This window comes from Petromyzon marinus, chromosome 9 (genome assembly GCF_048934315.1).
Source record: "Petromyzon marinus isolate PM22_M1 ecotype Great Lakes invasive population chromosome 9, UKy_Petmar_22M1.pri1.0, whole genome shotgun sequence".
Lineage (NCBI taxonomy): Eukaryota > Metazoa > Chordata > Hyperoartia > Petromyzontiformes > Petromyzontidae > Petromyzon > Petromyzon marinus.
Window position 1 is genome coordinate 3,225,849 of NC_133675.1, and position 27,594 is coordinate 3,253,442.

Sequence of the window (27,594 nt, forward strand, 5' to 3'; positions counted from 1 at the left end):
TTTTTTTTTACGCCACTCTGGGTATTTACGGCGTCTCCGAGCGCGCGAATCGATACGCGCGACGATCACGCGGCCCGTGAGTTCTTTCGCGAGAGCTGTCATTTTCACAAAAGTGCGCAAGGGGCGGTCCAAGAAGCTAAAAGCTTGAAACAGCAGCTCGTGGTTATTAGAAGTTGGGCGTTGGGGGAGAGTGGGGGGGTGGGCAGCGAGACAGGGGAAGAGAGAGAGAGAGAAACATTTCCGTGCCGAAAATAACGGAAAAGATATCGCGGTCATAAGGCGTAAAACACATTTAGGTCGAATTACCGGGCCAAATGGACTTCGGTAAAAAAAAAAAACACACACACATAGAATAGAATCACGCATTCTCAAGAGCCGGCAATATTTCCGCGTAACCTCGGGTTCCTCGATGAAAATGCGCAAGGCGCCGGATTTCATTGCCACCCATTATTCATGGCACATGGCGCAATTAAACATTAATGGGCCCTTTCCCACGCGCATTTTTTTTTTTGGGAAGCGGCCGTTTTCAATATTAATTCACAAACGGAGTGAATTATCCATGCGCTGCCATTTCATCACGGAGGCCGGTTCAAGTTGAGTCTCTCAAAGAGCAACGCCGGGAACAATTTGTCAGGACCGGGCTGAGCCCCGCAACACGAGTGGTGTCGAAAATGTTCGAATGCCTGGTCGTTTTCTCGACCGGGGTTTGTTCAGTTATTCTCCACGCGCTTGTCACGGACTCTTTGCAAACCCTCGCTGGGGGGTTGTGTAAGCGCTCCCCCGTCTTGCATCGTACGGTGGCCGTGATTTCTGCGCTGTCGGTGGGGTGGGTGACTTCACGAGCGACAGGCGGTGTGTAATACTCTCTCATAAACAGGCACATCGCGTCGAATAACACAGCCACGATCACAAATATGAGAGAGATCCTCCCAAGGAGGGCAATACGCCATTCGCGAGCACATGCCAAGGATGGAATGGCACACGATGTGGATAGGACGACGCCCGACCGCCTTTGTCTTTCCAGTGCTGATGCGTACACACACTCGTGCGCACACGCCACACATTGCACGAGGTGGGGTGGGTGCTTAGGACATATTATGATACCACGTGCCACTGGTGTTATCCTTTCGCCTGGAATTGCACCCAGAACGACGGGTTCGTAGCGTCGTGCGCTAACTGCTGTGCCACCGCTCCCAACGCACACACGCACACACGCAGACTGTACCGTAAGCGATTCACACCGTGGTAAAAACGTGTCGCATATGCAACAAACTTTACCAAAGAGCTTCGATTTATCCAGAGATACCTCACCGAGCATGAAGGCTCCTTTTTGGTGAGGGTCATGCATTGGGCATGTTTGGAGAATGTCTCATTGAGAACATTAACGCGTCACGTGTTTTCATTGATTCAAAGCAAATGTAGATTTTAATTAATAGATCAAACATTCGTCGAAATAATATTATGTAAAATGATGCCTATCTTTTGATTGCTCGCCTGAATTTCAATTTTAAAAAGTCATTTAATCTCAAACACCCGGTTAAATAAAGCGTTGATTGATTGACCTAAATCAATATGCTTAACCAAAGATCAGGCGTGTGACACATCAGCAGCAGCAGCCATGACCTATCCACTGCTGGATGAATGCCCACGCAAGCCTGCACCATCTCCCCCAGTCCTGTGGTGATGCATCCTCAAACCACCTTCCTCCCGCGGCACAAAAAGCGGAATGAATCGCTCCACCTCCGTGGTGGACGTCCTCTCGGGCGTGTTATAGACTCCACGCCGAGCGGGGAAATAACCTCGTCCGCAAAGGGAGACCTGGGATGGAAGGTGTATGGGGCAGAAGTCAAGTCTGCGTGACTGTCGGGACAAGAGAGCTGGACTTTAACAAAACCAAAACATTCATGCACGTACGTTGCACTTATTTCACACCGTACGTATCCAACCGTGCTAATCGGAGGTGCGGGGAAATGACAACAAAACTAAACACAAAAAGCAGCTGGACATGTCCTACAGTCGCATGCGGAGAAGAGAAAGGATTTCATAACGGGATAGGGTAAAAGTCACTTGGGAATTCGGAATAGAATGCGACAGAAGGGCGTTATAGATGTAATCGGGGAGAGGAGGCAGCGATGAGTTGGTCGCGTGTGCAGGATGGAGGCGGATATGGTAACTTGGAGTTTGGGAAGAGGAGGCTGTGGTGGGTGGGACGCGTGTGCACAGTGGAGAGGAGCGGGTGACCCAGACGGGCATTGGAGTGGCACCCAGAGACCGGTGACCAATATGGAAGGGAAGACCTGGAGCCGGGCGATGGGCTGCCACGGCAGCGAGATGTTAACTACCTCGTCTGGTGTACAGGAGGTCGTGGGTTAAATCCCAACCCTGACGCCTGCTGCTGTATATTTGGAGTTTGCGTCTCTCTCTCATCATCATCACGGTGGCTAGGAGATGTTAACTACCTCGTCTGGCTTGCAGGAGGTCGTGGGATCGATCCCAACCCTGACGCCTGCTGCTGTATATTTGGAGTTTGCGTGTCTCTCTCTCTCATCATCACGGTGGCTAGGAGATGTTAACTACCTCACCTGGTATACAGGAGGTCGTGGGTTCGATCCCAACCCTGACGCCTGCTGCTGTATATTTGGAGTTTGCAGGTCTCTCTCCCCGTGGTCACGTGGATTTATATCCGGGTCTTCCGGTTTTAACCTCCATACTTAGAACCATGCGTTTGGAGCATTTGCCTGGAATAACATTCCCACGTGATAAAGCCACTTCGTTGAGCTATCATTTGGGGCCATGTCGCTTCTGAAAAAGATCTATACAGTTCAGTGGGCCTTACCTGGTATATATGTAGTTTATAGATCCGCCTGTAAGAGCGATTCTTGGAGGTCGGGGTCTCCTGTGCAGCACGCAAAAGCAGCACGGGCGATGACGACCGCTTGACGCTGCAAAGACGGTGGGAGAGGGAGGAGATTGGACTTTCTGAAACATTTTACTCCCCCCCGCCCCCACAGTGATTCCATAAATTGTGACGAATCGTGTCAAGACTTGGTTCAAGAAAACACAACAATGTTTCGTCTCGTATGGATTGGCATTCTCTCCATGTTGCATATTCTTATTTGATTAATTCGCCGTATGTGTCATGAGCATACAGTTTGCCTCGATGTATCCATTGATATATATGTGTGCTTAAACTCACGTGAAATTAATCTATTCACGTGTGTGAGTATCGATGTTTTTTCCATTCGTAAATCTTGTGAGGATAATCTTGGCTCACGTCACCGCTGCAGCCAATCGAGGCACTCCCACTCACCACATTGTAAAAAGTAAACACATTGGAACCTGACTCTGCTGATTATGTAGGTATGTATGTTGAAAATATTTCGCACAGTACGAAGCCAACCGTGCTAATCGGAGGTGATGAGACACCTGCGTGTCCAAACCGGTCCCGAATTGTTGCTTGCATTGAATCAATGCTCCTGAAATTCTGCACCCCGAGAAGGTCGCGGGGCGGGAGAGGCGAATTTGTGAAGGAGACATTGTCCGTCTATCTATTTTGTTATTTATATTCTCGCCAACGACGCTGCTAATGATTATTTCGATTTTCCAATGAAGTCGCTATTCATCAAATCGCCCGACGGTGGTGGAGGACGGCGGGTTATTATTCCACCCCGCTGATCATTTGCAACCGTTCTGGAAGAATCAATTCTCACACGCACCATTCACCAAGCGTATCGTGGGCGCGCGAACCGGTTTTAACCGATCAATCGATGTCTAATCGCTCACCTATCGAGCTCGTATCGTGGCGATTGAGGCGCGTGCCGCCCCCCCTCTCCCCGACCATCCACCCCCTTACCTCCCCCGGCTCGCTCCTCCGTCACGCGAAAGCCACATACGGCTCACGGACACCGGTTATTGACGTTCGTGTCGTGCGAACACGTTTTAGTGACTGTATCTGAATCCCTTTTAGCGGCGCGCGGAGCACGAGAATATTAAATATCGAGCCAGAGATCTAATTTTAGATCAATGGAGACCATTTCCCAAATGGGTCCTGTAAAGGTCACAGAGCCGCCTGCTGTCACGTAGAGACGAGGATGAGGCTGAGGCTTCTGCTGCTGCTGCTGAGTTATAGAGGAGATAGGAGCGCTGCTAACGGCCTTCGTGGTAAACATGCCCCACGTCGGGTAAACAGCTTGGAGGTTCGGAAGACAAAGTGGCGAGAAAGCGTCGTCCTGGATGTCATCAGGTCGAGGAGGTTGTGATGCGACGGGACACGTTGTGCGCTATGAAGGAGACTGAAAATCTGTATTTATACTCGAGGAATACGATGGGCTTTTATTGCTTTTTTTCACAGATGTCCAGGGCAAGCAACACGGAGGTTCTGAATAGGACGTGGCAAAAACAAAAAAAAACGTGTTCTGTCGATGTAATCAGGAGGGGCGGAGGAGGCGATGGGCTAGAGGAGGGGAGGTGGAGCGAGACGGACACTGGAGTGGAACCCAGAAGAACCAAGCCAGACGGCATTGACGCCCTGTGGTTGTCAACAGTTTCGGGTGGCGTCCCGACCGTCTTTGTCTCCCCGGTACCAACGTTTGGACATCGCACCAGGTTAATCGTTTAAGGTGAAGTCGATAAGCACCAATGTTTGTCCCTTTCACAAAACGACGAAAAAATCACGACGGACATTAGAAGAGAGAGGAGGGGGTGGGGACGTAGGCGAGATGATGACGTGGCTTGTGGTTCAGTGTGCCACGGACCTTTGGGGGACGAGAGATTGAGAGTGGGACCTGAGAGAGAGAGGGTGGAGCGTCTATGACGCTGCTGTAATTGACTGCGGTCGCGTCTCTATATTCATATTACGACCTTCACCGCGCGGCTCAAGGCTTGCGCGTCTGGGCATGAAGGGACGATGCCTTGGGCCGCGGAGCGCAGGAGCAGTGATTACAGAGCGAGATCGGGAGGGGTGTGTTGGGGAGGGAGGGGGGGGTCGTGCCTTCCTAATGAACAGAGGTGCGTCCACCGCCCTCCAACCCCGCCCCCCCAATAAATAAATAAATAAATGCTAGTCAAACCCCAAAATTCCCAACCATCAGACGGCTTCTCGGTGTGGCCGAAGCGTTGGGCCGCTCGGGTTGATAGTTGATGCTAAAGAAAGATAAAAGTCCATCACGGACGACTACGCCGGTGATATTTCCACCACACCCTCGCCACCGCTGCTTCCTTCCTTCTGCCAGACCCCGCAGCAGTCGCTCGGGGGTACGGGGGGGGGTTGACACCTCGGGGTTTTGTACCGAGGCGGTGGACATGGGAGACGTAGGGTGCCCTCTCCAACATCGCTGCTCGGTGGGAGCCCCCCCACCACCACCCCACCCCTCCCCCCAACCACCACCCCACCCCTCCCCCCCCACCACCACCCCACCCCCACCCCCATGGTGCTGCTCCACGTGCACACTGTCTGCTGGAATCACCATTGTTTACACGTACGCTATATGAAGAGGGACCATTTCCCGAAACGTCGCCTATTTATTATCTATTCCCCCCCCCCACTCCGCCCAGCACGGCGTATGTTTAGGCCACGGCGTTGTTGACGAATGGGTTGAGTTGTTATACCCACCTGGATTTGCTCGAGCACATCCACCAACGAAGCTTCACACGCACGCGCACAGCCTTGAGATGTGTCGACTATAAATCACCCCAGAGAGGAGCACGGATTCCATCTTTTGCGCCACGCCACCTGAATTCTTGATGGGAGGAAGGGCAGCGCGCGGGGCATGGCCGTGCCCATTGCTGGGCGAATGCCCTCAACCTGGAGCCCGTGATGTAAAGGGCACGGTTGTGATCTCCCTCCCTCCTCTCCCTCCTCTCCCTCCTCGCCATCCGTCCGTTGGGCTCGTTTGAAAACAAACGATGCAGAATTCGATCGAGATAGAATAATATCTGCGCCCGCATGGACGGTGCGGTAATGTGATGTAACACTCGACTCGCTGCCAGTGTGCGTGTGTGGTGCAGCTGAGATGTGTGTGTGGTGCAGCTGAGATGTGTGTGTGTGGTGCAGCTGACATGTGTGTGTGTGGTGCAGCTGAGATGTGTGTGTGTGTTGTGCAGCTGACATGTGTGTGTGTGGTGCAGCTGAGATGTGTATGTGTGGTGCAGCTGAGATGTGTGTGTGGTGCAGATGAGATGTGTATGTGTGGTGCAGCTGAGATGTGTGTGTGTGGTGCAGCTGAGATGTATGTGTGTGGTGCAGCTGATATGTGTGTGGTGCAGCTGAGATGTGTGTGGTGCAGCTGAGATGTGTGTGGTGCAGCTGAGATGTGTGTGTGTGTTGTGCAGCTGAGATGTGTGTGTGGTGCAGCTGAGATGTGTGTGTGTGGTGCAGCTGAGATGTGTGTGTATGGTGCAGCTGAGATGTATGTGTGTGGTGCAGCTGACATGTGTGTGTGTGTGGTGCAGCTGAGATGTGTGTGTGGTGCAGCTGAGATGTGTGTGTGTGGTGCAGCTGAGATGTGTGTGTGTGTGGTGCAGCTGACATGTGTGTGTGTGTGGTGCAGCTGAGAAGTGTGTGTGTGTGGTGCAGCTGACATGTGTGTGTGTGTGGTGCAGCTGAGATGTGTGTGTGTGGTGCAGCTGAGATGTGTGTGTGTGGTGCAGCTGATATGTATGTGTGTGGTGCAGCTGAGATGTGCGTGTGTGTTGTGCAGCTGACATGTGTGTGTGTGGTACAGCTAAGTGTGTGTGGTGCAGCTGAGATGTGTGTGTGGTGCAGCTGAGATGTGTGTGTGGTGCAGCTGAGATGTGTGTGTGTGGTGCAGCTGAGATGTGTGTGTGTGTGTGGTGCAGCTGAGATGTGTGTGTGGTGCAGCTGAGATGTGTGTGTGGTGCAGCTGAGATGTGTGTGTGTGGTGCAGCTGGCATGTGTGTGTGTGGTGCAGCTGAGAAGTGTGTGTGTGTGTGTGGTGCAGCTGACATGTGTGTGTGGTGCAGCTGAGATGTGTGTGTGTGGTGCAGCTGAGATGTGCGTGTGTGTCGTGCAGCTGACATGTGTGTGTGTGGTACAGCTAAGTGTGTGTGGTGCAGCTGAGATGTGTGTGTGGTGCAGCTGAGATGTGTGTGTGTGTGGTGCAGCTGAGATGTGTGTGTGTGGTGCAGCTGAGATGTGTGTGGTGCAGCTGACATGTGTATGTGTGGTGCAGCTGAGATGTGTGTGTGTGTGGTGCAGCTGACATGTGTGTGTGGTGCAGCTGAGATGTGTGTGTGTGGTGCAGCTGAGATGTGTGTGTGCGTGTTGTGCAGCTGACATGTGTGTGTGTGGTGCAGCTGAGATGTGTGTGTGCGTGTTGTGCAGCTGACATGTGTGTGTGTGGTGCAGCTGAGAAGTGTGTGTGTGTGGTGCAGCTGAGATGTGTGTGTGTGGTGCAGCTGAGATGTGTGTGTGTGGTGCAGCTTAGATGTGTGTGTGGTGCAGCTGAGATGTGTGTGTGTGTGGTGCAGCTTAGATGTGTGTGTGGTGCAGCTGAGATGTGTGTGTGGTGCAGCTTAGATGTGTGTGTGGTGCAGCTGAGATGTGTGTGTGGTGCAGCTTAGATGTGCGTGTGTGGTGCAGCTGACATGTGTGTGTGTGGTGCAGCTGAGATGTGTGTGTGGTGCAGCTGAGATGTGTGTGGTGCAGCTGAGATGTGTGTGTGTGGTGCAGCTGACATGTGTGTGTGGTGTAGCTGACATGTGCGTGTGCGCTGCTGAGAACTGAATATGACGAGGATGTGTGTGTGTCCATGGATGCGGGACCCGGCGACCCGAGTTCGATTCCCGCTCACGGCCAACACCAGTGACGATTATTTGAACCGGTCCTGGGCCTCCCCTAGATCGACTCAGCCTCAAATGAGTACCTGATGCAGTGTGTAGTAAACATCGTCACTGGGGAGACAAAGGCGGTCGGGCAGTGGTGTTTGCCACCCACCCCCTGGTGTGACGTACCGGTCATCATAGGTGCTCGCTAACAGAACTTGCCCCAACAGTCTGCCAAAGGCTATACGGGGGATCTTTGTCTTCTTGTGGTTGCGGCATAGATGTCTGCGTGTGTGTGTGAGTGTACGTGTGGCTGTAGCTGGGATGTGGTTAGTGTGTGCCACTGAGATGGGTGTCAGTGCGTGTTTGTCAGTCTGAATGTGTGTGTCTGCATGCGTGTGTGTGTGAGTGTACGTGTGTGTGTCCGGCCCGTGATCCATTTGGTGAGAATCTCAACTCGACATGCGGGTCGATGCGGGACCACGTGACGCGGTGCCTTTTACTCCCCTCGCCCCATCAGCCCCTCCCGACGCCCCCCCCCCACACACCACACCCCCACTACCTTCCCAGAACCATGAACCACAGCAGCTCGCACGAGTACCTTGCTGTACACAGTGACATCAGCCGTCTCATCCACTCACAAAACATCAGCCACCTTCTCTCCATCAACCCACCAAAACTCCATCACCCCTTCGCATTCGCTCCATCCGCCAATCACCTCCCTTTCATTCGAGCCAACGCCCCCACAAGCCCTCCCCTCCCACCCCCCACCTCCCGTGAGTGACACGGCGAGCTAAATTAGGCCGATGCAGGTCAAAGGTGACAGGGTTGAGCCCTGCAGACCAAAAAAAACCCATCCCACCGCTCATACAGGCGCGGGTCCGGCTCTGCTCAGTCGTCAGTAACCTCACAACCAACTGTAGTCATCATGGGTCAGTAACGTCACAACCAACTGTAGTCATCATGGGTAAGTAACCTCACAACCAACTGTAGTCATCATGGGTCAGTAACCTCACAACCAACTGTAGTCATCATGGGTCAGTAACCTCACAACCAACTGTAGTCATTATGGGTCAGTAACCTCACAACCAACTGTAGTCATCATGGGTCAGTAACGTCACAACCAACTGTAGTCATCATGGGTCAGTAACGTCACAACCAACTGTAGTCATCATGGGTCAGTAACGTCACAACCAACTGTAGTCATTATGGGTCAGTAACCTCACAACCAACTGTAGTCATCATGGGTCAGTAACGTCACAACCAACTGTAGTCATCATGGGTCAGTAACGTCACAACCAACTGTAGTCATCATGGGTCAGTAACCTCACAACCAACTGTAGTCATTATGGGTCAGTAACCTCACAACCAACTGTAGTCATCATGGGTCAGTAACGTCACAACCAACTGTAGTCATCATGGGTCAGTAACGTCACAACCAACTGTAGTCATCATGGGTCAGTAACGTCACAACCAACTGTAGTCATTATGGGTCAGTAACCTCACAACCAACTGTAGTCATCATGGGTCAGTAACGTCACAACCAACTGTAGTCATCATGGGTCAGTAACGTCACAACCAACTGTAGTCATCATGGGTCAGTAACCTCACAACCAACTGTAGTCATTATGGGTCAGTAACCTCACAACCAACTGTAGTCATCATGGGTCAGTAACGTCACAACCAACTGTAGTCATCATGGGTCAGTAACGTCACAACCAACTGTAGTCATCATGGGTCAGTAACGTCACAACCAACTGTAGTCATCATGGGTCAGTAACCTCACAACCAACTGTAGTCATCATGGGTCAGTAACGTCACAACCAACTGTAGTCATCATGGGTCAGTAACCTCACAACCAACTGTAGTCATCATGGGTCAGTAACCTCACAACCAACTGTAGTCATCATGGGTCAGTAACCTCACAACCAACTGTAGTCATCATGGGTCAGTATCAATCCGCTGCCGGATGAAGGACTCCCCAAACCGCCGTCGCCATCTCTCGCGGTCTCGCGATGCGACAATCCAGCGGCGCGCGAACTGATTTCGTCGTTCCGTCTCCACGGTGGACGCGGTCTCCGATTGGCCAACAAAGCCAAAGCCACGCATCCCATTTGTGGTGCTGGGCAAACGTAGCCAGAGCCTGTGATGCTGTTCCCAGGGGCACAGTAAACGAATCGAATCCCGAATCGCGCTGCGCGATGCCTTTTGAGCGAAATTACACTGGCAGTGATCTCGGATAGCGATTGGATTTGATCCAAAAATATAACGCAAAATTAGCTTAATTGCCCGTCCTAGTGGCGCTAATGGAATGTTAATACATTCCATTAGGACGGGATGGGAGTGGGCGGGATAATCTACTGCGGGGAGATCTCGCGCGGGCACTGCCGGGCCAAGAAGGGGGGGATCTGAGGTTAACGCGACCTGCAGACTGGCGATGGGCGCGAAGCCAGAGGCCGACGCGAAGCTCCCGGCTCGGGGTGGAACTCCACACGGACTCCACACGCGCCGAGTCATTCCGCCCGCACGGACAAATCGCCCTGAAACGCGCCCCATATCGCCGCATCTCGGACTCTGGGCAGGTCTTGAGCCAGGAAAGGGAGAAAAAAAAGTAAATAGTTTGTTAGTACTTGAAATGGAGAGATTAACTTGGAACACGAAACTATTTTAAAATAATTTTTATTTTACCAGATAAGGCCCACGGAGCCGTAAGATAGCTATTTTGCAGAAGCAACCTGGCCACAAATGATAGCTCAACGAAGTGGCTTATTATGTGGAAATGTATACTGGAGTAACCAAATAATCTAAACACGCACGTTGATTCTAAATGTGGAGGGAAAAACCGGAGGACCTGGAGAAAAAAAAATCCACGCGACCACGGCAAGAGAGACACGCAAACTCCAAATATACAGCAGCAGCAGGCGTCCGGCTCGGGATCGAACCCACGATCTCCTGTATACCAGGCGAGGTAGTTAACATCTCACCAGGGGTGAGGGGGGTGACGGTGGTGCTGATTGTCTCCCCCTCGTATGGATATTGAGCTATCTCGGTTCCTCCGGTTTGCGGACACACGAAGCTAATCGCGAACTCACGGAACTGGCCAAACACCTGAAGCGCATCGGGACGCCTCTTGACTAAGCGTCTCGAGACGGAGCAAATCTTTGCCTGGATATTTAAATGACAGCAGCATTACAATTCAACAGACACAGGTCCGCGTACAAAACAAAACATCAGCATTGGGAGCATTAAAACCCAGACTCTCATCCACCACTCTCCCCACTGCCGCCCCATCTCCCCCCCCCACTCCAGCACAGATGGAACAATTGCACGGCCACATCCGAAATTGTTGCCACGCCGCTCAATAATGGATGGGCCGGGCGTGTGGTGAGGAAAAGTGCCGAGTGATGCAAATCAGACGATGAATGTTTAATGCAGCTGAGAGTTGTGCGTGAGCCCAGAACCCCGTCCCGGTGGTGGTGGGGGGCTGAAGGGTATGGGGGGCATAGGCGGCGATGTCCTTGGGGAGGGGGTAGGGCATGGGGGGGGGTAGCCAGATTGGGCGAAGCGCGGCTGTGACCCAGGGCTGTGGAAGAGGAAGGGTTGGTGGATCACAAAGTGATGCGCGAAGCCACCCGAATTCGTTGGCTGCGAGATGGCAGTAGAACAAGGGGGTGCATCTACCTGTCTGTACGAGACTTTGAGCGTTATCGCTTGCGTGGTGGGTTTACATATATATGAATCGACGGCGTGCACTGGGAAGACAAAAGCGGTCGGGCGTGGTACTAGCCTGAAACAAAGAGGTCTTGAGGCTTTCTCCCCGTTTAGCCTCACATACTGTTGACGCAATTGCTGTTAAGTCTGAGTCGACCTAGGGGGTGGCTTGGAATCGAACTCGTAATACAGTGCGGTCACAACACCGCCTTAACCCGCTGGGCCACCACCCCACAAAGACGAAGACAAAGATCTTAACAGACTGTTGGGGGAAGTGTTGCTATCGAGCACCTGTGAAGGTCGGAACGGCACATGAAGAGGTGAGTGGCCAGCACCGCGCCCGTCTACCCACCTCGCGCCGTTTTGATTGCGAGTCGAGCGCTCTTGCCGCTTCACAATGACAACAATAATAATAGCGCACATATGCATAAGAATAGTAAATAATTTAACACTTAAAATCCCAGTAGCAATTTTATTTCGGGGGAAAAGCTGCGGGTGCCTTCGCCACCCCGCCGTGGCAATTACAGCCACGCCGAGCTGACGTCTCGTGCCGCTCGTCTCCGTGTCACCAATCACTCACTCACACTCCCTCCCCATCCCCTCCCTCCTCCCCATCCCATCCTCTTCCTCCCTCCCCATCCCCTCTCTCCCCAGCTCCTCCCTCCTCTCTCTCTCTGTGCCCTCTGCTTATCTGTGTGGTTGGTGAGAACCAGTCGATCGATTCACATGACGTCTTCCCACAAAGTGGTACAGTTCATTTTATCGACCACAGAGGGAGGAGGAGGATGATGATGATGATGGCGATGATGATGTTTAACACGTGCGGATTTTCGCGAGCGATATTGTGATTCATAATTGATTTTCTGGTCAGATCGCGTCAGTAGAGAGTGTGTAGTACAGACTCCTCCACCCGACACATCAAACTTATAAAAGTGATCACTGTATTAGTTGGCTGACCCAAAAATCTATGATAAACGGTGATGGATGATGATGATGACGATGAGTCGACACTCGAACAGGGGGGTTTGAACTCTCAACCTTCCGAGTGTGCGTCAAAAGCCCGAGCCACAGTAAAGCATCATCATCATCGGCAGAAGCAGCAGCATCAGTATCATCACCAGAATCATCCACACTCACAGTCATCACCATCATCATCACCATCGCGTGAAAACCAGCCGGCGAGTGGGGATGGAACCGCACGGCTGTTCACCGCGACTCGGCTGTGCGCGCGGGAGGTAGCGGTGAGCTCGCAGAGAGCAAGGGGTGAGTTCCACATGTGAGTAAGGGGTGAGTTCCACAGGTGAGTAAGGGGTGAGTTCCACAGGTGAGTAAGGGGTGAGTTCCACAGGTGAGTAAGGGTGAGTTCCACAGGTGAGTAAGGGGTGAGTTCCACAGGTGAGTAAGGAGTGAGTTCCACAGGTGAGTAAGGGTGAGTTCCACAGGTGAGTAAGGGGTGAGTTCCACAGGTGAGTAAGGGGTGAGTTCCACAGGTGAGTAAGGGGTGAGTTCCACAGGTGAGTAAGGGTGAGTTCCACAGGTGAGTAAGGGGTGAGTGTCGCACGACGCAATGACATTCCCAAATTCGCCACCACCCCCCCCCCCATTCCATCCCCCTCCCCCACCCGCCCGCCCCCACCTCCTCCACGGCTTCTCTCGTCTCATTAGGGGCGAACCAAGATCCGGGTGGAGCAGAATGGGTCGCGGGGCTGGCGACCGCTTGCCGTCTCTCGTTGTCTCCCTGCGCGCCCCCTTGAAGTCGGGGCTAAATCGCGGCAATCAGATACAAAGGCGGGAAGACAATTAACCCCCTAATGGCAACGCGATTATCGATTATCGCGACACGGCGCGCTCGGGACGACGGGAGCGGCTCGCTCTGTAACGGGCAGCAAACTCGTGCCCCCCACCCTCCCCCACTCCAACACCCCCCCCTGCCACAACGCCCCCCATCCACCTCGATCGCCTGCCACGTTCCGTTATTATAAAATGTACACAACTCACAAATTCGATACGTGGCGATACGATGCAAATAGCAATCACGATGATCATGGTGATGATGATGATGATTTTCGTCGCACCTCTGACTAGCTAGCACGGTTGGCTACGTACGCTGCGAAAAAAGTCCAACATAATAATAATGATAATACAGCGATAACGTGCAGCCGTTTGTCAGTGCACCGCTGGATGAAGGCCTGTCTCGTGCCCTGCTGATCACGGCGACTGTTATCGGACCATACTTCACCACGCTGAACATTGGTGGTTAGTGGAGGTGGGGTTGGTGGGGGCGCGGGGGTGAAGGAGGGTGGAGACGCAGGACCAAATCAGGAATATTATAATAATATTGATGATGATGAAGGTAAGGAAAGTTATTCTGCATCGGGGTGTTTGGCCAATTACCTCAATTACCATCGCTGAGAGTGTGACTGCGTGTGGGAGGAAGTCACAGAATCTGGAGAAACTCCCCCACCCCCCCTCCAAATCCTCCGCGACTCCTGCCTCCTACAACCCCTGGCAAGCCCTAGCCACGGTCACCCCCGCACCTCCGATCGGCACGGTTGGCTACGTACGGTGCGAAAGAAGTTCAGCGCGCAGACACGCAGACGCCAACGAGGCTCACACCCGCTTTCGCTTCCGAGATGCGGCAACTGTGGTCATCACGATCTATCCACTGCTGAATGAAGACCTCGCCAAGCCGTCGCGATCCCCTTACGGCCGTGCGGTGCAACGATCCGTCGCAGCACCTGCGCGTGAACCGATTTTCCTCGCTCCGTCTCCGCGATTGGACGTCACCCAGTCGCGAGCCTCGACCACCACCGGGTCGAGGCCGTGACGCGTCCTGCCCAAGCTCTCTCGCCCATGTCGGCAGCCAACATGAATGCCTTCGACCTGCGCGTGCGACGAATCACGGGGGCCCATCCAATTATGGATACGCACCCGTCATGGGAACGTGGAAACTTCCATCGCCGGCGAAGGGAACCGCACAGGGAGACGGACGTCGACGCGCGGCTCGTTTAAACAAGGAGACCGCTCACCCGTCTGTGGCGATCTCTATCTTCTCGCGGCCCCAGGTTCCTGTCGGCAATGTTTGGGATCATTTGGTCGACGCGACTTTCTAAACTCTACAATTCACGCGCGTCCGCTGCCAACAGCGTAATGTCAAGACCAGCCACGTGGTGTGCCTCGCCCCCCCTGCCCCTCGCCCTCCCCCCCCTTCACCCCTCTTTATATTTGTCTTTATATTTTTAACTCAAATTGTCCATTATAAAATGTGAAATTGTAGCTAGAGGGTCACACACACGCGCGAGCGCTCTCTCTGGAAGTAATTACAGCGACACCCCGACCACTCGAACACCCCCCTCCCCCGCCCCCCTCTTCACGCATCGCTCACCACACGCCTACCATTAGCAGGTACAGCGTCAATCACAAGGTGGGCACCTGCTGATTTGGAAACTCTCACAAAGGTAGAGCAAATTGCCAGTGTGAGTGCTCAACCAGGTTCTGCATGAGGGGACACACGGAGACACAAAGACAAAGATCGCCCGTATAGCCGTAACAGACTGTCGGGGCAAGTGCTGCTTAGCGAGCACCTATGAAGGCCGGAACGGCACACGAGGGTGTGGGTGGCCACCAAAACCCGGTCGCTGTTTGTCTTCCGAGTGGCGATGAATACGCATCGCAGCTGGTACTCATTTGAGGCTGAGTCGACCTAGGGGATGCCCGTGACAGGTTCAGATACTCGTCACCGATGTTGGCCGTGAGCTCGGGTTACGACGACAAAAAGTGGCGGCGAAGTGAGCAGAGCGCTTGTGCCAGGCTCGCCGCTCTGTGAGGCCACGCGAAGTGTCAGAAGGCTCGCTCACAGGAGGTCACGGGACAAGTCCAGGTGCCATGGGTTGACCGACTCACTGGCAGATGCAGCAACGGTGCTCGCCACTGTGACACACCGATAGATCAAGGTCCCTCCTACAGACGACACCGACTGTTGGGGCAAGCGCCGTTAGCGAACAGCTTTGTGAAGTTACATTTCGATTTAAAGCTTTCGTGACTGCAAGGACTCACCTTCTTTGGTTCTTTCGGTAAAGTCACGTAGAATGAGAAAAAAAAACCAATAAAACAAAATAAGACAATAAAATTCTCACGACGTTTCGGCCACAACACAAGTAGCCTTCTTCAGGTGAAGGAACAGAACTGTCGGGAAGACAGCGCTTCAATGAACGTCGCTAAGATTTGCAGCATCTTTTAAGCTAAGTGGGAGAAGTAAAGCGCCTTGACAAAGGAGTTTACATATCAAACAGTCCACACAATGTGACTCACTTAGCGTGTTTGTAGTCACAGTCTACATAATGTAACTCACTTAACGTGTTTGTAGTCACAGTCTACACAATGTGACTCACTTAGCGTGTTTGTAGTCACAGTCTACACAATGTGACTCACTTAGCGTGTTTGTAGTCACAGTCTATACAATGTGACTCACTTAGCGTGTTTGTAGTCACAGTTTACACAATGTGACTCACTTAGCGTGTTTGTAGTCACAGTCTACACAATGTAACTCACTTAACGTGTTTGTAGTCACAGTCGACGCAATGTAACTCACTTAGCGTGTTTGTAGTCACAGTCTACACAATGTAACTTACTTGGCGTGTTTGTAGTCACAGTCGACACAATGTAACTCATTTAGCGTGTTTGTAGTCACAGTCTACACAATGTAACTCACTTAGCCTGTTTGTAGTCACAGTCGACACAATGTAACTCACTTAACGTGTTTGTAGTCACAATCTACACAATGTCACTCACTTAGCGTGTTTGTAGTCGCAGTCGACTCAATGTGACTCACTTGGCGTGTTTGTAGTCACAGTCGACACAATGTGACTCACTTAGCGTGTTTGTAGTCACAGTCTACACAATGTAACTCACTTAGCGTGTTTGTAGTCACAGTCGACACAATGTAACTCACTTAGCATGTTTGTAGTCACAGCCGACACAATGTAACTCACTTAGCGTGTTTGTAGTCACAGTCTACATAATGTAACTCACTTAGCGTGTTTGCAGTCACAGTCGACATAATGTGACTCACATAGAGTGTTTGTAGTCACAGTCGACACAATGTGACACACTTAACGTGTTTGCAGTCCCAATCGAAACGATGTGACTCACTTAACGTGTTTGTAGTCACAGCCGACACAATGTAACTCAATTAACGTGTTTGTAGTCACAGTCGACACAATGTATCTCACTTAGCGTGTTTGTAGTCACAGTTGACACAATGTAACTCAATTAACGTGTTTGTAGTCACAGTCGACACAATGTGACTCACTTAGCGTGTTTGCAGTCACGGTCAACACAATGTGACTAACTTGGCGTGTTTGTAGTAACAGCCGACACAATGTAACTCAATTAGCGTGTTTGTAGTCACAGTCAACACAATGTAACTCACTTAGCATATTTGTAGTCACAGTCTACACAATGTAACTCACTTAGCGTTTTTGTAGTCACAGTTGACACAATGTAACTCACTTAACGTGTTTGTAGTCACAGCCGACACAATGTAACTCAATTAACGTGTTTGTAGTCACAGTCGACACAATGTAACTCAATTAACGTGTTTGTAGTCACAGTCGACACAATGTAACTCACTTAGCGTGTTTGTAGTCACAGTTGATACAAGGTAACTCACTTAGCGTGTTTGTCGTCACAGTCGACACGATGTAACTCAGTTAACGTGTTTGTAGTCATAGTCTACACAATGTGACTCACATAGCGTGTTTTTAGTCACAGTCCACACGATGTAACTCCCGAAACTTGTTTGTAGTCACAGTCTACACAATGTAACTCACTTAACGTGTTTGTAGTCACAGTCTACACAATGTAACTCACTTAGCGTGTTTGTAGTCACAGTCGACATAATGTAATTCACTTAGCGTGTTTGTAGTCACAGTCTACACAATGTAACTCACTTAACGTGTTTGTAGTCACAGCCGACACAATGTAACTCACTTAGCGTGTTTGTAGTCACAGTCTACACAATGTAACTCACTTAACGTGTTTGTAGTCACAGTCGACGCAATGTAACTCACTTAGCGTGTTTGTAGTCACAGTCGATACGATGTAACTCACTTAACGTGTTTGTAGTCACAGCCGACACAATGTAACTCAATTAACGTGTTTGTAGTCACAGTCGACACAATGTAAATCACTTAGCGTGTTTGTAGTCACAGTCGACACAATGTAACTCACTTAACGTGTTTGTAGTCACAGTCGACACAATGTAACTCACTTAGCGTGTTTGTAGTCACAGTCGACACAATGTAACTCACTTAACATGTTTGTAGTCACAGTCGACATAATGTAATTCACTTAGCGTGTTTGTAGTCACAGTCTACACAATGTAACTCACTTAACGTATTTGTAGTCACAGCCGACACAATGTAACTCAATTAACGTGTTTGTAGTCACAGTCGACACAATGTAACTCACTTAGCGTGTTTGTAGTCACAGTCGACACAATGTAACTCACTTAACGTGTTTGTAGTCACAGTCGACACAATGTAACTCACTTAGCGTGTTTGTAGTCACAGTCGACATAATGTAACTCACTTAGCGTGTTTGTAGTCACAGTCTACACAATGTAACTCACTTAACGTGTTTGTAGTCACAGTCGACGCAATGTAACTCACTTAGCGTGTTTGTAGTCACAGTCGATACGATGTAACTCACTTAACGTGTTTGTAGTCACAGTCGACATAATGTAACTCACTTAACGTGTTTGTAGTCACAGTCTACACAATGTAACTCACTTAGCGTGTTTGTAGTCACAGTCGACACAATGTGACTCACTTAACATGTTTGTAGTCACAGTCGACACAATGTAACTCACTTAACGTGTTTGTAGTCACAGTCGACACAATGTGACTCACTTAGCGTGTTTGAAGTCACAGTCGACACAATGTAAATCACTTAACGTGTTTGTAGTCACAGCCGACACAATGTAACTCACTTAACGTGTTTGTAGTCACAGTCGACACAATGTGATTCACTAAGCGTGTTTGTAGTCACAGTCGACACAATGTAACTCACTTAACGTGTTTGTAGTCACAGCCGACACAATGTAACTCACTTAACGTGTTTGTAGTCACAGCCGACACAATGTAACTCACTTAGCGTGTTTGTGGTCACAGTCGACACAATGTAACTCACTTAGCGTGTTTGTAGTCACAGTCGACACAATGTGACTCACTTAGCGTGTTTGTAGTCACAGTAGACACGATGTAACTCCCGAAACGTGTTTGTAGTCACAGTCTACACGATGTGACTCACATAGCGTGCTTGTAGTCACAGTCGACACAATGTGACTCACATAGAGTGTTTGTAGTCACAGTCGACACAATGTGACTCACTTAACGTGTTTGTAGTCACAGTCGACACAATGTGACTCACTTAGCGTGTTTGTAGTCACAGTCTACACAATGTAACTCACTTAACGTTTTTGTAGTCACAGTCGACACAATGTAACTCACTTAGCATGTTTGTAGTCACAGTCGACACGATGTAACTGACTTAACGTGTTTGTAGTCACAGTCGACACAATGTAACTCAATTAACGTGTTTGTAGTCACAGTCGACACAATGTGACTCACTCAGCGTGTTTGTAGTCACAGTCTACACAATGTAACTCACTTAACTTGTTTGTAGTCACAGTCGACACAATGTAACTCACTTAGCATGTTTGTAGTTACAGTCCACACGATGTAACTCACTGAACGTGTTTGTAGTCACAGTCGACACAATGTGACTCACTTAGGGTGTTTGCAGTCACAATCGACACGATGTAACTCACTTAACGTGTTTGTGGTCATAGCCAACACAATGTAACTCACGTAACGTGTTTGTAGTCACAGTCGACACAATGTAACTCACTTAACGTGTTTGTAGTCACAGTCGACACAATGTAACTCAATTAGCGTGTTTGTAGTCACAGTCGACACAATGTAACTCAATTAACATGTTTCTAGTCACAGTCGACACAATGTAACTCACATAGCATGTTTGTAGTCACAGTCGACACAAAGTGACTCACTTAGCGTGTTTGTAGTCACAGTCGACACGATGTAACTCACTTAACGTGTTTGTAGTCACAGTCTACACAATGTAACTCACTTAACGTGTTTGTAGTCACAGCCGACACAATGTAACTCAATTAACGTGTTTGTAGTCACAGTTGACACAATGTAACTCACTTAACGTGTTTGTAGTCACAGTCGACACAATGTAACTCAATTAGCGTGTTTGTAGTCACAGTCGACACAAAGTGACTCACTTAGCGTGTTTGTAGTCACAGTCAACACAATGTAACTCACTTAACGTGTTTGTAGTCACAGTCGACACAATGTAACTCACATAGCGTGTTTGTAGTCACAGTCGACACAAAGTGACTCACTTAGCGTGTTTGTAGTCACAGTCGACACGATGTAACTCACTTAACGTGTTTGTAGTCACAGTCTACACAATGTAACTCACTTAGCGTGTTTGTAGTCAGAGTCTACACAATGTAACTCACTTAGCGTGTTTGTAGTCACAGTCGACACAATGTGACTCAAATAGAGTGTTCATAGTCACAGTCGACACAATGTAACTCCCTTAGCGTGTTTATCGTCACAGTCTACACAATGTGACTCACTTAACATGTTTGTAGTCACAGTCGACACAATGTAACTCACTTAACGTGTTTGTAGTCACAGTCGACACAATGTGACTCACTTAGCGTGTTTGAAGTCACAGTCGACACAATGTAACTCACTTAACGTGTTTGTAGTCACAGTCGACACAATGTAACTCACTTAACGTGTTTGTAGTCACAGCCGACACAATGTAACTCAATTAACGTGTTTGTAGTCTCAGTCGACACAATGTAACTCACTTAGCGTGTTTGTAGTCACAGTCGACACAATGTAACTCACTTAGCGTGTTTGTAGTCACAGTCGACACAATGTGACTCACTTAGCGTGTTTGTAGTCACACTCGACACGATGTAACTCCTGAAACGTGTTTGTAGTCACAGTCTACACGATGTGACTCACATAGTGTGTTTGTAGTCACAGTCGACACAATGTGACTCACATAGAGTGTTTGTAGTCACAGTCGACACAATGTGACACACTTAACGTGTTTGCAGTCCCAATCGAAATGATGTGACTCACTTAGCGTGTTTGTAGTCACAGTCGACACAATGTAACTCAATTAACGTGTTTGTAGTCACAGTCGACACAATGTAACTCACTTAGCGTGTTTGTAGTCACAGTCTACACGATGTGACTCACATAGCGTGTTTGTAGTCACAGTCGACACAATGTGACTCACATAGAGTGTTTGTAGTCACAGTCGACACAATGTGACACACTTAACGTGTTTGCAGTCCCAATCGAAACGATGTGACTCACTTAACGTGTTTGTAGTCACAGTCGACACAATGTAACTCACTTAGCGTGTTTGTAGTCACAGTCGACACAATGTGACTCACTTAGCGTGTTTGTAGTCACAGTCGACACGATGTAACTCCCGAAACGTGTTTGTAGTCACTGTCTACACAATGTGACTCACATAGCTTGTTTGTAGTGACAGTCGAAACGATGTGACTCACTTAACGTGTTTGTAGTCACAGTCGACACAATGTAACTCACTTAGCGTGTTTGTAGTCACAGTCGACACAATGTGACTCACATACCGTGTTTGTGGTCACAGTCGACACAATGTGACACACTTAACGTGTTTGCAGTCCCAATCGAAACGATGTGACTCAATTAACGTGTTTGTAGTCACAGTCAACACAATGTAACTCACTTAACGTGTTTGTAGTCACAGCCGACACAATGTAACTCAATTAACGTGTTTCTAGTCACAGTCGACACAATGTAATTCACTTAGCGTGTTTGTAGTCACAGTTGACACAATGTAACTCACTTAACGTGTTTGTAGTCACAGTCAACACAATGTAACTCACTTAGCGTGTTTGTAGTCACAGTCGACACAATGTAACTCACTTAACGTGTTTGTAGTCACAGTCGACACAATGTAACCCACATAGCGTGTTTGTAGTCACAGTCGACACAAAGTGACTCACTTAGCGTGTTTGTAGTCACAGTCGACACGATGTAACTCACTTAACGTGTTTGTAGTCACAGTCTACACAATGTGACTCACTTAGCGTGTTTGTAGTCACAGTTTACACAATGTAACTCACTTAGCGTGTTTGTAGTCACAGTCTACACAATGTGACTCACTTAACATGTTTGTAGTCACAGTCGACACAATGTAACCCACTTAACGTGTTTGTAGTCACAGTCGACACAATGTGACTCACTTAGCGTGTTTGAAGTCACAGTCGACACAATGTAAATCACTTAACGTGTTTGTAGTCACAGACGACACAATGTAACTCACTTAACGTGTTTGTAGTCACAGTCGACACAATGTAATTCACTTAACGTGTTTGTAGTCACAGCCGACACAATGTAACTCAATTAACGTGTTTGTAGTCACAGTCGACACAATGTAACTCACTTAGCGTGTTTGTAGTCACAGTCGACACAAAGTGACTCACTTAGCGTGTTTGTAGTCACAGTCGACACGATGTAACTCACTTAACGTGTTTGTAGTCACAGTCTACACAATGTGACTCACTTAGCGTGTTTGTAGTCACAGTCTACACAATGTAACTCACTTAGCGTGTTTGTAGTCACAGTCGACACAATGTGACTCACATAGAGTGTTCATAGTCACAGTCGACACAATGTAACTCACTTAGCGTGTTTGTAGTCACAGTCTACACAATGTGACTCACTTAACATGTTTGTAGTCACAGTCGACACAATGTAACTCACTTAACGTGTTTGTAGTCACAGTCGACACAATGTGACTCACTTAGCGTGTTTGAAGTCACAGTCGACACAATATAAATCACTTAACGTGTTTGTAGTCACAGTCGACACAATGTAACTCACTTAACGTGTTTGTAGTCACAGCCGACACAATGTAACTCAATTAACGTGTTTGTAGTCACAGTCGACACAATGTCACTCACTTAGCGTGTTTGTAGTCACAGTCGACACAATGTGACTCACTTAGCGTGTTTGTAGTCACAGTCGACACGATGTAACTCCCGAAACGTGTTTGAGTTCACAGTCTACACGATGTGACTCACTTAGCGTGTTTGTAGTCACAGTCTACACAATGTAACTCACTTAGCGTGTTTGTAGTCACAGTCGACACAATGTGACTCACATAGAGTGTTCATAGTCACAGTCGACACAATGTAACTCACTTAGCGTGTTTATAGTCACAGTCTACACAATGTGACTCACTTAACATGTTTGTAGTCACAGTCGACACAATGTAACTCACTTAACGTGTTTGTAGTCACAGTCTACACGATGTGACTCACATAGCGTGTCTGTAGTCACAGTCGACACAATGTGACTCGCATAGAGTGTTTGTAGTCACAGTCGACACAATGTGACACACTTAACGTGTTTGCAGTCCCAATAGAAACGATGTGACTCACTTAACGTGTTTGTAGTCACAATCGACACAATGTAACTCACTTAACGTGTTTGTAGTCACAGTCGACACAATGTAACTCCCTTAGCGTGTTTGTAGTCACAGTCGACACAATGTGACTCACTTAGCGTGTTTGTAGTCACAGTCGACACGATGTAACTCCCGAAACGTGTTTGTAGTCACAGTCTACACAATGTGACTCACATAGCTTGTTTGTAGTGACAGTCGAAACGATGTGACTCACTTAACGTGTTTGTAGCCACAGTCGACACAATGTGACTCACATAGAGTGTTTGTAGTCACAGTCGACACAATGTGACACACTTAACGTGTTTGCAGTCCCAATCGAAACGATGTGACTAACTTAACGTGTTTGTAGTCACAGTCAACACAATGTAACTCACTTAACGTGTTTGTAGTCACAGCCGACACAATGTAACTCAATTAACGTGTTTGTAGTCACAGTCGACACAATGTAACTCACTTAGCGTGTTTGTAGTCACAGTTGACACAATGTGACTCACTTAGCGTGTTTGTAGTCAGAGTCTACACAATGTAACTCACTTAGCGTGTTTGTAGTCACAGTCGACACAATGTGACTCAAATAGAGTGTTCATAGTCACAGTCGACACAATGTAACTCCCTTAGCGTGTTTGTAGTCACAGTCTACACAATGTGACTCACTTAACATGTTTGTAGTCACAGTCGACACAATGTAACTCACTTAACGTGTTTGTAGTCACAGTCGACACAATGTGACTCACTTAGCGTGTTTGAAGTCACAGTCGACACAATGTAAATCACTTAACGTGTTTGTAGTCACAGTCTACACAATGTGACTCACTTAGCGTGTTTGTAGTCACAGACGACACAATGTAACTCACTTAACGTGTTTGTAGTCACAGTCGACACAATGTAACTCACTTAACGTGTTTGTAGTCACAGCCGACACAATGTAACTCAATTAACGTGTTTGTAGTCACAGTCGACACAATGTAATTCACTTAGCGTGTTTGTAGTCACAGTCGACACAATGTGACTCACTTAGCGTGTTTGTAGTCACACTCGACACGATGTAACTCCCGAAACGTGTTTGTAGTCACAGTCTACACGATGTGACTCACATAGCGTGTTTGTAGTCACAGTCGACACAATGTGACCCACATAGAGTGTTTGTAGTCACAGTCGACACAATGTGACACACTTAACGTGTTTGCAGTCCCAATCGAAACGATGTGACTCACTTAACGTGTTTGTAGTCACAGTCGACACAATGTAACTCACTTAACGTGTTTGTAGTCACAGTCGACACAATGTAACTCACTTAACGTGTTTGTAGTCACAGCCGACACAATGTAACTCAATTAACGTGTTTGTAGTCACAGTCAACACAATGTAACTCAATTAGCGTGTTTGTAGTCACAGTCAACACAATGTAACTCACTTAGCGTGTTTGTAGTCACAGTCGACACAATGTAACTCACTTAACGTGTTTGTAGTCACAGTCGACACAATGTAACTCACATAGCGTGTTTGTAGTCACAGTCGACACAAAGTGACTCACTTAGCGTGTTTGTAGTCACAGTCGACACGATGTAACTCACTTAACGTGTTTGTAGTCACAGTCTACACAATGTGACTCACTTAGCGTGTTTGTAGTCACAGTCTACACAATGTAACTCACTTAGCGTGTTTGTAGTCACAGTCGACACAATGTGACTCACATAGAGTGTTCATAGTCACAGTCGACACAATGTAACTCACTTAGCGTGTTTGTAGTCACAGTCTACACAATGTGACTCACTTAACATGTTTGTAGTCACAGTCGACACAATGTAACTCACTTAACGTGTTTGGAGTCACAGCCGACACAATGTAACTCAATTAACGTGTTTCTAGTCACAGTCGACACAATGTAATTCACTTAGCGTGTTTGTAGTCACAGTTGACACAATGTAACTCACTTAACGTGTTTGTAGTCACAGTCAACACAATGTAACTCACTTAGCGTGTTTCTAGTCACAGTCGACACAAAGTGACTCACTTAGCGTGTTTGTAGTCACAGTCGACACGATGTAACTCACTTAACGTGTTTGTAGTCACAGTCTACACAATGTGACTCACTTAGCGTGTTTGTAGTCACAGTTTACACAATGTAACTCACTTAGCGTGTTTGTAGTCACAGTCTACACAATGTGACTCACTTAACATGTTTGTAGTCACAGTCGACACAATGTAACCCACTTAACGTGTTTGTAGTCACAGTCGACACAATGTGACTCACTTAGCGTGTTTGAAGTCACAGTCGACACAATGTAAATCACTTAACGTGTTTGTAGTCACAGACGACACAATGTAACTCACTTAACGTGTTTGTAGTCACAGTCGACACAATGTAATTCACTTAACGTGTTTGTAGTCACAGCCGACACAATGTAACTCAATTAACGTGTTTGTAGTCACAGTCGACACAATGTAACTCACTTAGCGTGTTTGTAGTCACAGTCGACACAAAGTGACTCACTTAGCGTGTTTGTAGTCACAGTCGACACGATGTAACTCACTTAACGTGTTTGTAGTCACAGTCTACACAATGTGACTCACTTAGCGTGTTTGTAGTCACAGTCTACACAATGTAACTCACTTAGCGTGTTTGTAGTCACAGTCGACACAATGTGACTCACATAGAGTGTTCATAGTCACAGTCGACACAATGTAACTCACTTAGCGTGTTTGTAGTCACAGTCTACACAATGTGACTCACTTAACATGTTTGTAGTCACAGTCGACACAATGTAACTCACTTAACGTGTTTGTAGTCACAGTCGACACAATGTGACTCACTTAGCGTGTTTGAAGTCACAGTCGACACAATATAAATCACTTAACGTGTTTGTAGTCACAGTCGACACAATGTAACTCACTTAACGTGTTTGTAGTCACAGCCGACACAATGTAACTCAATTAACGTGTTTGTAGTCACAGTCGACACAATGTCACTCACTTAGCGTGTTTGTAGTCACAGTCGACACAATGTGACTCACTTAGCGTGTTTGTAGTCACAGTCGACACGATGTAACTCCCGAAACGTGTTTGAGTTCACAGTCTACACGATGTGACTCACTTAGCGTGTTTGTAGTCACAGTCTACACAATGTAACTCACTTAGCGTGTTTGTAGTCACAGTCGACACAATGTGACTCACATAGTGTGTTCATAGTCACAGTCGACACAATGTAACTCACTTAGCGTGTTTATAGTCACAGTCTACACAATGTGACTCACTTAACATGTTTGTAGTCACAGTCGACACAATGTAACTCACTTAACGTGTTTGTAGTCACAGTCTACACGATGTGACTCACATAGCGTGTCTGTAGTCACAGTCGACACAATGTGACACACTTAACGTGTTTGCAGTCCCAATAGAAACGATGTGACTCACTTAACGTGTTTGTAGTCACAATCGACACAATGTAACTCACTTAACGTGTTTGTAGTCACAGTCGACACAATGTAACTCCCTTAGCGTGTTTGTAGTCACAGTCGACACAATGTGACTCACTAAGCGTGTTTGTAGTCACAGTCGACACGATGTAACTCCCGAAACGTGTTTGTAGTCACAGTCTACACAATGTGACTCACATAGCTTGTTTGTAGTGACAGTCGAAACGATGTGACTCACTTAACGTGTTTGTAGCCACAGTCGACACAATGTGACTCACATAGAGTGTTTGTAGTCACAGTCGACACAATGTGACACACTTAACGTGTTTGCAGTCCCAATCGAAACGATGTGACTAACTTAACGTGTTTGTAGTCACAGTCAACACAATGTAACTCACTTAACGTGTTTGTAGTCACAGCCGACACAATGTAACTCAATTAACGTGTTTGTAGTCACAGTCGACACAATGTAACTCACTTAGCGTGTTTGTAGTCACAGTTGACACAATGTGACTCACTTAGCGTGTTTGTAGTCAGAGTCTACACAATGTAACTCACTTAGCGTGTTTGTAGTCACAGTCGACACAATGTGACTCAAATAGAGTGTTCATAGTCACAGTCGACACAATGTAACTCCCTTAGCGTGTTTGTAGTCACAGTCTACACAATGTGACTCACTTAACATGTTTGTAGTCACAGTCGACACAATGTAACTCACTTAACGTGTTTGTAGTCACAGTCGACACAATGTGACTCACTTAGCGTGTTTGAAGTCACAGTCGACACAATGTAAATCACTTAACGTGTTTGTAGTCACAGTCTACACAATGTGACTCACTTAGCGTGTTTGTAGTCACAGACGACACAATGTAACTCACTTAACGTGTTTGTAGTCACAGTCGACACAATGTAACTCACTTAACGTGTTTGTAGTCACAGCCGACACAATGTAACTCAATTAACGTGTTTGTAGTCACAGTCGACACAATGTAATTCACTTAGCGTGTTTGTAGTCACAGTCGACACAATGTGACTCACTTAGCGTGTTTGTAGTCACACTCGACACGATGTAACTCCCGAAACGTGTTTGTAGTCACAGTCTACACGA

At 48.0% G+C, this 27,594-nt stretch overlaps 1 protein-coding gene across 1 annotated transcript in view; it reads right to left on the minus strand.

Moving 5' to 3' along the window:
• Nucleotides 1-27,594, minus strand: part of LOC116940697 (complexin-1) — a 336,567-nt gene that overhangs the window by 157,314 nt on the left and 151,659 nt on the right. Inside the window, exon 2 of the mRNA XM_076065821.1 lies at nt 2,837-2,942. The gene's annotated coding sequence lies outside the window, so the exon portion shown is untranslated. The remainder of the gene's footprint in view (nt 1-2,836; nt 2,943-27,594) is intronic.